The sequence below is a fragment of the Dipodomys merriami genome, unplaced genomic scaffold (genome assembly GCF_024711535.1).
Source record: "Dipodomys merriami isolate MVZ:Mamm:240054 unplaced genomic scaffold, mDipMer1.0.p SCAF_850, whole genome shotgun sequence".
NCBI classification, from domain to species: domain Eukaryota; kingdom Metazoa; phylum Chordata; class Mammalia; order Rodentia; family Heteromyidae; genus Dipodomys; species Dipodomys merriami.
The window spans coordinates 357,518-369,225 of NW_027206458.1; the positions used below are offsets into that span (position 1 = coordinate 357,518).

The 11,708-nt window shown below is 40.5% G+C and overlaps 1 non-coding gene across 1 annotated transcript; it reads left to right on the forward strand.

The window, feature by feature from the left end:
* Positions 1 to 11,116: 11,116 nt before the first annotated feature.
* On the forward strand, positions 11,117 to 11,222 carry LOC138820279 (U6 spliceosomal RNA). Its single transcript, XR_011369808.1, has one exon. It is a non-coding gene; the product is annotated as a U6 spliceosomal RNA (small nuclear RNA).
* The last annotated feature ends 486 nt before the right edge of the window (positions 11,223 to 11,708 follow it).

Here is an 11,708-nt window from a genome sequence, read left to right on the forward strand (position 1 = left end):
CAGCTTTGCCTACAGTTTTCTGAGATGCCATAAAATTAACAATGGTCAATGCTCTATTTCAAAGGGACTCCCACCAACCATTCTTTGTTCTGTATTTAGGTTCCCTCCCAAGGCCTCACAAGCAGGCAGAAGAATGCACTGTTGCTATTATCTCATAGAAACCTGCAATGTCCAGGGGAAAGTCTAACCAGTTAAAACACACCACACATATGGGATCAATTAAGTGGAGATAACCTTTATATTTGGGAAAGTATTGCAATGTGAGCTATCCCTGTGAATGTCTGACCTACATCTGAAACTGAAAAATAGCAATGATTCTAAAGATTTACGCCCTTCAAGCTACTGCATTTGAACGTCAGTAAATACAGCATAGTGGAAAAGATACCAGATAAGGAATTATGTGAGCTACATGGAGAAGAAGCATGTCAAAACTAAACAAGACTTTTCAAAGCATCCATTATGACGTAGGCATCTTACAGGGAAGATAAAGGATGTCTGATAGGTTTGTTTCAAATCTTGAGTAAATTTCAAGTTGACAATCTTTGACTATATATTAATCATTGAGAAATTCTTCACCATTTCTGTCAGTTTAAACCCTTGGAGTATCCTGTTTTTTATTCCCTCTGTCTCTGACCTTAAGTACTAATTTCTCAATGCTATTTTTGGCAAATGACCAAATATCTATTTTTTTTTCTGGGCTTGATTTATAGGAACTTCAGAAGAATTAGAGAGCAGAATCAGAAAACCCAGTATTATGGTATTATGACATATATTCCATTAGGAAAGAGAAAAGAGTGCCAAAGTGCCCCGTGGTGGCAGAGCAAGGCATATACTGGGTATGGATACATGGAGAGGTAGTTAGGGCTCTTCTGCTTGTAAAGTTCAAATCCTTATTCTCCAACCACTCACTAACAGTGACACTTTAGGCTAGTTACTTGGGCACATGCTTGCTCATGCCTGTAATCCTAGCTTCTCACGAGTCAGAAGTTGGGAGAATCAAAGTTCAAGACCAACTTTGGCAAAGAGTTCACCAGACTCCATCTCAACAGAAAATGCTAGGCATGGTGGAATATGCCTGCCATTCCAGCTATGGTGGAAGAGTAAATAGGAGGATGGTAATCCTGATGGGCCTGAACAAAAGGTGAGAACCTATCTTAAAAATAACTAGAGCAAAGGGCTGGAGATGTGACCCAAGTGGTAGAGCATTTGCCACGCAATTAAAAGCCCAGTCATGAGTTTAAACTCTAGTACCACACACATACACAAAGAGAAACAGGAATCTTGCCAACTTATAAGATTGCTATAGTAAAAAAGAAAAAGCAAAGCAAAAGGTCCAGGAATATAATAAATACAAATAAAACTATCATCATTTAATTATCATTAAATGTTTGTTCCATTGTTTGTTCTCTTAATTTTATTTTCTTGTAAAGATGCTGTACAGAAGGGTTATAGTTACATCAGTAAGGTACATTTCTTGTCGAGCATCCTTTGTTTTTCTCCTACTAGCCCTTCCCTCCCTCACTTTCCCACTCCCCTTCCCCCCCCCCATCATAGTTATACTCAGGAGGATCATAGTTGGAAGCCAGACTAGGTAAAAGGTAGTGAGAGTAACTATCTCAAAAGCACATCTGGTATGGAAACACATGCCCATAGTAGTCCCAGCTAACGCAAGGTAGAGATTTGCTGGCCTCAACAAAAGAATGAGACTCTATCTAAAAGACAAATAAAAAAAAAAAAGGACTGGAATGGGTATATGGCTAAAACACTTAGCAAGCTTAAGTGCCTGAGTTCAATCTCCAGTGCTGGAAGAAAAAAAAAAAAAAAAAAAAAAGATATTCCAAGGAGCAGGCAAGATACCATGCATAGTAGCTGGCTGTAGCTCTAGCTATAGGCTGAGGAGGTATTGCTTGAGCCCAAGGTTAAGGCCAGCCAGAGTAAGCTAGGCTACAAAGGCAAGGCAGACCCCATAATCCTGCCATTTAATTATTCTTTCAATACAGAAAGTCACTTCTGGATCCATTCTTTTCTGAAACTCTTTTTTGGCTTGTGATAATGTCCTACTGGCCATTATCACCCTTAGAAACTTGGTGAATTTCACAGGGAAAATATTTTACAAAGTGAAGTATTAAATATTTCACTATTCTTATTTCTTTCTCATGATCAAGGCAACCTGAAGCACAAACCAGGCTTGTAATTTAAGAAAAGTCACAGTCAAGTAATAAAGAACAAAAAACAAAAACAATCTAAAACAACATGATGTTGAACCATGTTGCACAGAACGAGATACAGAGTCAATTTCACAAAATACTATTCACAAGGTATGCTTCTGAGAAAAATGAAAATTTCCCACATATAAAGTACTTACATAGTGATCACTATTCATTCCCAGACTAGCTTATCATTTTTTTCAAAAGAGTCAAATAATTTATAGCAGCTTACCACGATTCCTCCTTTCAGCTAAAGCAGCAAGGATAGTCTCATAATTAGTTTTCATTGAAAGCTAGTAAAAATAAAAGCAAAAAGCAAACTCAAAAATAAATCAGCAGAAGCTTTAGGAGTCTTTTCAGAGCCTGGCACCATTTATATCATAGAGTTTAACAATCACAAGGAGTTGGAATGCTCATGTTTCATTATACTACCAAAACCAAGAAAAAAGCATAGAATAATTTCCAGATGGGGACCTTTTCTTGTACAGATTTTTCAATTCAACATTGTTCTGGAAGCTTTAGTCATCTGAATACAGAGCTGTAACAATGCTATGAAAGAATCTGGCTTGGAGATAAACAGACTTCACATACTCCATTTATTCATTAGAAACAGAGAACAAAAAGAATAAAGGATGCAAAACTCTCCTACAAACAGAACAACCAGGCGCTGGAAAACAATACAGTTCAACCTCAAGTCACCAGTTTCTCTCTAGAGACTATTTCTGACTTTTTCTAATTATCAAGTATAAGCTCCCATTTATTATAACATCCTGTGTTGGTAAGTTTCTATTTTCTTTATAAACTTAACATTTAAAAAGTGCAAAGATTTAGAGAGTCATCCGTTTTAAGTGGCTTCAGAAATTTAAAACATAACAAAAACAGAGCACAGCAGATCAGCACCCATAACATATGGGGCAAAAGGAGCACTGGAAGTAAAAGATTCACTTTTTAGGACTCTAGCTGGCCCCAGATGAGTCATGCCTTTCTTGAGTGCAAGTTTTTTTTTGTTGTTGTCCGGTCGTGGGGCCTGAACTCTGGGCCTGGGCGCTGTCCCTCAGCTCTTCAGCTCAAGGCTAGCACTCTACCACTTGAGCCACAGTGCCACTTCCGGCTTTTTGCTTATGTGGTGCTGAGGAATCCAACCCAGGGCCCCAGGCATGCAAGGCAAGCGCTCTACCATTGAGCCACCTTCCCAGCTCCTTGAGTGCAAGTTCTAAGAACTGCTCCTCTGTGCTCCTCCACACCAGCACACACCAAGCATCCAAATATAGAAACACTCCTACCTCTGTAAAAGCACCTCGGTTCCAAATGGAAATGCCTCTTGTTATGTTTTAGATATGATACCCTCTCCCCTCCTCAAAACCTTGTTTGAAGGCATGGCCCTCCGTTGGTGGCAGTATTGAGAGGTGCTTGAACCATGAAGATGCTAATTCATTGATGGGTTCATGCTGAACAAGCTCTTAGGAGGGGAGGTCTGGTTGCAGGAAACAAGTAACTGACATATATCTTTCAGTTCACATTTTGTCCTCTTCCTGTTTCTCTCTGCCTGTTATGGACTGAACTGTTTTGTTCTCCCATACCATTTCAACATTATATTTTATCTCCCCAGGAACTATGGCATTAAGCCACTATGTAATGAAACCTTTCAGCCAGGCACAGTGGCTCACAACTATATAATCCTTGCTACTGGAGAGGTGGAGATTGAGAGGATCATGGTTTGAGGCTAAAGTTCACAAGATCCCATCTCAAGAGAAAAAGTTGGCGCTGTGGTGCACACTTTTCATCCACAGCTATGGCAAAAAGCTTAAACAGGAGGATCACAGTCTGGGCTGGCCTGTGCAAAAAGTTGGGAGTCGACTTAGAAAATAACTACAGTAGGGGCTGGGAAGGTGGCTCAGTGGTAGAGCACTTGCCTTGCATGCCTGAGGTCCTGGGTTCGATTCCTCAGCACCATATAAGCAAAAAGAAAAAAGCCGGAAGTGGTGCTGTGGCTCAAGTGGTAGAGCACTACTAGCCTTGAGCCGAAGAGCTGAGGGACGGCACCCAGTCCCAGAGTTCAGGCCCCACCACCGGACCCCCCAAAAAAAGAAAAAAGAAAATAACTACAGTAAAAATGGACTAGAGGCTGAAGTGGTAGAATGCCTGCCTACATATAGCAAGCATGAAGCCTTGAGTTCAAACCCTAATACTTCTCTACCCCGAAAAAAATCCTTTGTTTTTCTCAGGTACTTTGTCATAGTAATGCAAAATGACTAAGAGACTTCTCAGAAGCTCCAACCATGATATTAAAAACAACCCACCCACAATTTTTTTCCATTATGGAAAACCTATAAAAGAAGATAAAATGGTATATTAAGCATCCACATATCCATTATTATCCACTCATACTTAATACTGTCCATCCATATGCTACTTTCCCCAATCTAGACTTCTGAGGAAAATTAAACATACACTGTCAAATGGTTTGTAAAACCAAAGCCTAACACTTCTAAGACTTGACAAAAATAATACCACAAAGAGTATAAGAATCATAATTCTCTAATACTATCAAACCCTCACTCATGTTGAAATCAGAGTGCTGTACTGACCATGCACACTGGGAAAAGGACCACACCATGGCCTCTCATGGTTTTGCTTTAGATCTGTGGCAGTATTTACAACATAATATGGTTTCGTTCCTGGGGCTGAAATCACTGCAGGCTTCACCTTGTAGCTGAAGTGCTACCTTTTTCACTTAGAAGGGAGGATATACCAACAGTAACCTAAGGGAAGCCATTTTCTGAGTGGCATTTTCATAATTAGGAGGAAACTAGTCAATGAACCCAGGTCTATTGGATTACTTATGCCCTAAGAACAAGTGGTGGCTCACATTTATAATCCTAGCTTCTCCAGAGGCTAAGATCTGAGAATCTCTGTTGGAAAGCTGACAAATCCATGAAATTCTTGTCCCCAATTGGCCAGCAAAAAGCAGAAGTAGAGTTATAGCTCAAGCGGTAGAGTAGCAATTGCCGAACAATAATACAAGGTCTGGGGCTGGGAGGGTGGTTCAGTGGTAGAGTGCTTGCCTTGCATGCATGAGGCCCTGGGTTCGATTCCTCAGCACCACATTAGCAGAAAAAGCTGGAAGTGGCGCTGTGGCTCAAGCAGTAGAGTGCTAGCCTTGAGCTGAAGAGCTGTGGGACAGTGCCCAGGCCCAGGGTTCAGGCCCCACGACTGACAAACAAACAAACAAACAAGGTATCAGTTCAAGCCTCATGTACTGGCACAAGAGAAAGGGAGAGAAACACTTCTCTTGAAAAGATACTCAGATTTATAGGCTGCAAAAATAATCTAGCAAGTTACCATATATCCTTCAACCATCTTCCCCAATGGTAACAGCTTACATAGGAACTAACAACCGTATACATCTATAGTGACCTGATTTGAGAAAAGTATCAAGACCATCTGAGCAGAGCATATTTCCAATAAACCATGCTGAAACAAGTGGATAACCACATGTGTAATAAGTTGGAACCTTACGTTATGTCATATATCAGAATTAATCCAAATTGGGCTAAGTACAATGGTTCAAGCCTGCAATCCCAGAGTTATACGCTGCACATGACTGTATAAATTCATATTGCTGAAGCCCCTGCATTTTCAGCAAGAATAAACAAATGCAGCTCTAAAGAGTCCTACCTGCTGTATCTCTTCCACGGCCTCCATCTTCTCATCTAAGAAATGGAGCCAGAGGTCTGCTTTATAGGGTAGATGAGATAAAGGACTTAACACACAGGAAGTGCTCAATAAATGGTAACTAATGACTTCCCCCGCAGTAGCCAGAAATGGTTCACAGTATGTGGAAGTTAAGCTGCATTTGGAACAAAGGAGAATTGTGACAAATAAGTTCAAAGTCTATTCCTACAGAGTGCCATTAGTAGCAGTAGATTCTAGCATGGGCTCTAAAGGTAATGTTAGAACTAACATTAGGACTAACTTAGCAGTCACTCTATACAGGTGATGTGATACCACACAGGAGTTACTTAGGTAAAACTACAACTCCAATGCAAGTGCCTTTCTATTCAGGAAGATACTCTCCAGGCTTCGGTAGCTTAGGTTCGAAGCTTTGAGCCCTTCAGCTCATATAATGGCAAATGTTACTATTATCAACTTAATCGACACCAGGCCCTTGGCCAGTTATCAAAGTGAATGTCAGAGGTGGTTTTCTGAGTGTCTTTGAAATGAATGGTTTCTAAAGATAGCAAATGAGCCCTCACTTGGGAAATTAAAGATATGTTCAAGCCATGAAAATTGACCAGTGTTTTAGAGGTACCCCTACCTTTGTATGAATAAGGCTTCAGCCTTGATAAGTTTGCCCCCTAAATGGCCATGAATCCAGCCCTGTTGGAAGATTTCCAGTTGCTAGGTGTTGTCTGCATTGTTGTAATGGCTTTGGTTGGTAAAGCTTTTCATACAAAGCAATGGTGAGAACAACTGACTCTAAGATAGCTGGTCAGACATGGTGGCTCACACTTGGAATTCTAACTACTCAGGAGCTGGAGCTCAAGAGGAGCACAGATTGAAGCCAGCCCAGAAAAAAGTTCATGAAATTCCATCTCAACCGAAGGTTGGGGTATAGTAGCATGTACCTATTATCCCAACTCCAGTGGGAAGTATAAATAAGAGGATCACAGTCCAGGAGATCCCAAGCATAAAAGAGTGCCCTTATCTCAAGAAATAACCAATGTAAAGGGTCGACTGACTCAAGGGTTAGAGTCCCTGCCAAGCAAGGCCCTGAGTTCAAATCCAGAACTAAGAAAAAAAGAAGGAAAAGAAAAAAGAAGAGAGCAGAGACTTCATTAAGCAGAGAGTAATTTTGTATGGATGATTTTATGTGTGCTTCCTGATAGGTAGCTGTTAGCGAATGACTTATGTGTAGCAGAATCTTGTCTCTGATTTATTTTAGTTATATCTAGTTGGCAAGGTTGTGGAACAGTAGTAAACCTCACTTACTACTATCAAAATCCACTTCTCCCAAACCTCTAGGTCTTGGACCTACCCAATTGGCTGAGGTTTGCAACAGGTGGTAATGATTGAGAGCTGTGTACAATCTTTAAAAGAAAAGAAAGAGAAAAAAAATGTATGCTTTATAAGATTAAGGGGGAAAAAGTTTTTTGGTTTGGGTTTGGAATGATGCCAATTTAGTATTATAATTATAATTCTGGTTTACTTGTGCTGCTCACAGGATCTGATTGACAGCGAATGGGCAGTCAGTGATAACTTACATTTTGCTGGCAGGAAAAGTTAATTCAGATAGTATGGGTGAGTTTGTTTTAAAGAACTAGAAGGAAACAATGAGTTCACTGTGACTGAGCTCTCAATCTTTTCATTTTAGAGATAAGGAAACTGGGGCCTGAAGCAGATGAATAATTTTTATTTATTTATTTTGGTCGGTCGTGGGGCTTGAACTCTGGGCTTGGGCGCTATCACTCAGCCTTCAGCTCAAGGCGAACACACTACTATTGAGCCACAGCACTCCTTCCAGTTTTCTAGTGGTTTATTGGAGGTAAGAGTCTCACGGACTTTCCTGCCTGGGGTTGGTTTTGAACCGTGATCCTCAGATCTCAGCCTCTTGAGCAGCTAGGATTACAGGTGTGAGCCACCGGCGCCCGGCTAGATAATAATTTTTGCAAGGTCTCCACATTTCTATTTCTGAATCAGACCTCTTCTGGGAACATGATAGGATCCTTGCATTCTTACTTGGCTGGAACTCCATCAAAAGCCTCCACTGCCTTCCCAAGCTAGAATATTTATTCAGCACCTGGGATTTTCCCACATTTCCACTGCTGAAGGCAAATAGTTTATCAATCAGGTCCAAGAAGCTATTAGTGGATGACAGAGATTTTTGAGTAAATTCTTTCTTCAAGTATTTGTCATTAAATAGATAACAAGGGAGCTGAGACTTTAAAAAACAAAACAAAACAAAAACACCATACCTCCTGCTAATAAATAGCCCCTCACTTGTAAAACTTTAACTTCACTAAGCCTCCCCATCTCTAACCTTGCCTTAAATGATTGACACCATGGAGGAAGGTTGAGCCACAGATACTCACAGAGCCATTAGATAAAGGACAAGCATAAAGTGGGTGTTAGGTCCATGCTGATGGTTTAGATTAGGCCCTTATCCGTATGAGAGATGATGGGAAACCAAGAACTGCACCTCAATGGGAATGGAGCAGTAGGGAAATACACTAGCTCTGTGTATGTGCTCTACAAAAGGTTAAACTTAATCATCCCATTCTTTGTCCCTTCCCAAATAATCATGTCTCCCAGAAAGGTACTTTCAAGCATGTAGAGTAATAAAACTAGTAATTTGGTAGTATCTGCATGCCTCATATTTTCCTATCCTGGGAGTGGGAGAAGACATGTCTGATTCCAACCCATTTTGAGACTAGGGTTCTGAACGACCTAGATGCTAGGCTGCTGACCAGGCTGGGAAAGCGCGTAGGTCCTCCGCACCTGTCCCGTGTGGCAAGAATGCTACATCCTGATCTGTTTCCACCCCTCTAACATTACCATATTCTTTTTTAAAAATGTTATTGTAAAGATGCTGTACAGAGGGGTTACAGTTACATAAGTAAGGTAATGCATATATTTCTTGTCAAATATTGTTACCCCCTCCTTTGTTTTTCTCCTATTCTTGTGTATGCATTAAAACAAAATGAATTTTTAAATAACTTGATTGAGAAGACATATAAACATGAAAGAACAGAAGAGCATGCTGGGGTTGAGAGTGGTTGAAGAATCATTGATTCTCACTAAAAACAGCACTGAAATAGTTTCTGCTCACATGTGTGCTGACAGTAGGTCTGTGGCTGTTGGCTTAGAGTTGAAAAGTTAAGCATAGGTCAGGAGCTGACAAATGACTACACTTAAGCTCTTCCTTTTACCCTATAATGGATCCTCCTCCCTGTAAGGAGATACAAACATTTTAAAAACACTAAACCAAGCCAGCACTTCCCAGGATCCTCTACAAAGGCTTCCTGACTTGCTAAGGGAATCCTACAAGAGATGAAGTCATGTTCAAAGAGAATCACAAGCTGTGTTACCACAGCATCCCACTTTCTTTCCCTATTAAGATCTAATCATCTCCTTTGTTTCCCAAGGAATACAACCAATATAGCCACAGGACTGCTAAATTCAATCAGTGGTTTAGAGAATGCAGGGTAGCTGTCCTGGGGTGGTGAATACACCTCCTCAGCCCACACCACTATTTAGATAGATAGATAGATAGATAGATAGATAGATAGATAGATAGATAGATAGATAGATAGATAGATAGATAGATATAGATAGATAGATAGATACACACATACATACATACATACACACACATACATACATACATACATACATACATACATATATATAGGTGGATAAATACAGTTAGATAGATAGCTACATCTTCATACACACACCTTTAAAGTGCAAAAGGTTAAACTAATAAGAAAAATAACTAGGTGGTCCACTGTGCATGTACAAAGTTCATAGTGACAAAGTGAAGCTTTATGATGGCTAATTCCAATCTAAAGTTGATCGTAGGATTCCTTTTCTCAACATTCCCCCTTGCTTCCTGTTACAGTGACCTCTTTTAAGCCACAGAAATCCTTCTAACTGCCTTGCTGCACCAGCCTCCTTGCTGTTCACACCACCCTGCCAGGCACTATTTAGAGAGAGATTCTGTTTATGGAGATGACAACCCCCTCATTTCCTGTAAATCTAATCATTTTCTCAATTAGGCCTGCAGTAAACCTACCTTACTCCCTCTCCCTCTCCCCCCCTCTCCCTCTGCCTCTCCCCCCTTTCCCCCCCCCCATCCTTTTGGGGCTTGACTTTAGGGCCTGGGCACTGTCCCTGAGTTTCTTTTGCTCAAGGCTAGCACTCTACCACATGAGCCAAAGAGCCACTTCTGGCTTTTTCTGCTTATGTGGTACTAGGGAATGGAATCCAGGGCTTCATGCATGCTAGGCAAGCACTCTGCCACTAAGCTACATCCTCAGCCCAGTGAACCTTTCTTTAATTGTAGCCTCATGGCTTCCCCAGCCATCCTCCCACAATCATTTGATTCACTTTATCTTAATTCATTTTTTAGTTAATAGCACTAGCCACCCTCCAACATATATATACACATATATAGATATATATTTCTCAGTATTCATTATGTCTATTGTCTAGCTTTCCTAACAGAATTCAAGCAGTAAGTAAATCCTTGGGTTCAAGGACTGTTGTCTGCTTTGATAAGTGATGAATTAGAACCAAAATGTCCCTAGCACAGCATATACTCATACTCATACACACAAATACATATTGTCCACCCTCTCCCCCACCCCCACCCCAGAGCTGGGATATAGGTCAGTGATAGGTCATTAGCATATATATATGGTCCTGGGTCCAATTCTGAGCACTGAAAAATATGTACATGTTTATGTATAAGTATATGTATATATGATCACTTCTTAGCCTTTTAGTTAAGATAAAGTGTAATAAATAAATATAAGTTGGGTCAGATAAAGTGTAGGAAATAAATATAAGTTGGGTTACTGTCAGGTACTAGTGGCTAATTCTTGTAATCGTAGGTTGTGGGAAGGCTAAGATTCAGAGAAATCCCATTTTAAAGCCAGCTGGGGCAGCAAAGTACATGAGACTCCATCTCCAAAATAATCTGCAGAAAACAAGGCTAGAGGCATGGTTCAAGAAGTAGAGTACCAGATGAGCAAGACTACCAAGTAAGTGTAAATCCAAATTCAAACCCCAGTATGGGTGTGTGTGTGTGTGTGTGTGTGTGTGTGTGTGTGTGTGTGTGTGTGTGTGTGTGTGTGTGTGTGTGTGTGTGTGTGTGTGTGTGTGTGTGTGTGTGTGTGTGTGTGCGCGCGCTCATTTTGGCAGCATATAGACTAAAATTGGAATGATACAGTGAAGAGTAACATGGCCTCTGAATAGAATGAAACACAAATCTGTGAAGCATTCCATAATTTTACTAAACATAGATCTACCTTATGATCTAGCAATACCAAAAAATTACAAGCTAAGATAAAATAAAAACACCTGGACAACCATGTTCATTGCAGCACTATTCATCACAGCCAAAGTATTCACCATAGCCAAGGTATGAAATCAGCCTAGCTGCCCCTCAATGAACAAAAGGATCAGGAAAATGTAGTACAGATACACATAGGAATTTTGAGGGGAGGGGGAAATTCAGTCATGAAATTCAATGAATAAACCTACAAAATCCAAGAAAATCAAGGGAAGGAGTCCAATTAAGAGGGATTGGGGGAGACACATGAAGAAATGTTCAACATCCCTAGCCATAAAAGAAATGCAAATCAAAACAACATTGAGATATCACCTCACCCCAGTTAGAACAGCAAAAATCAAGAACTCTAACAACAACAGATGCTGGAGGGGATGTGGACAGAAAGGAACCTTACTTCATTGTTGGTGGGAATGTAAACTTGTTCA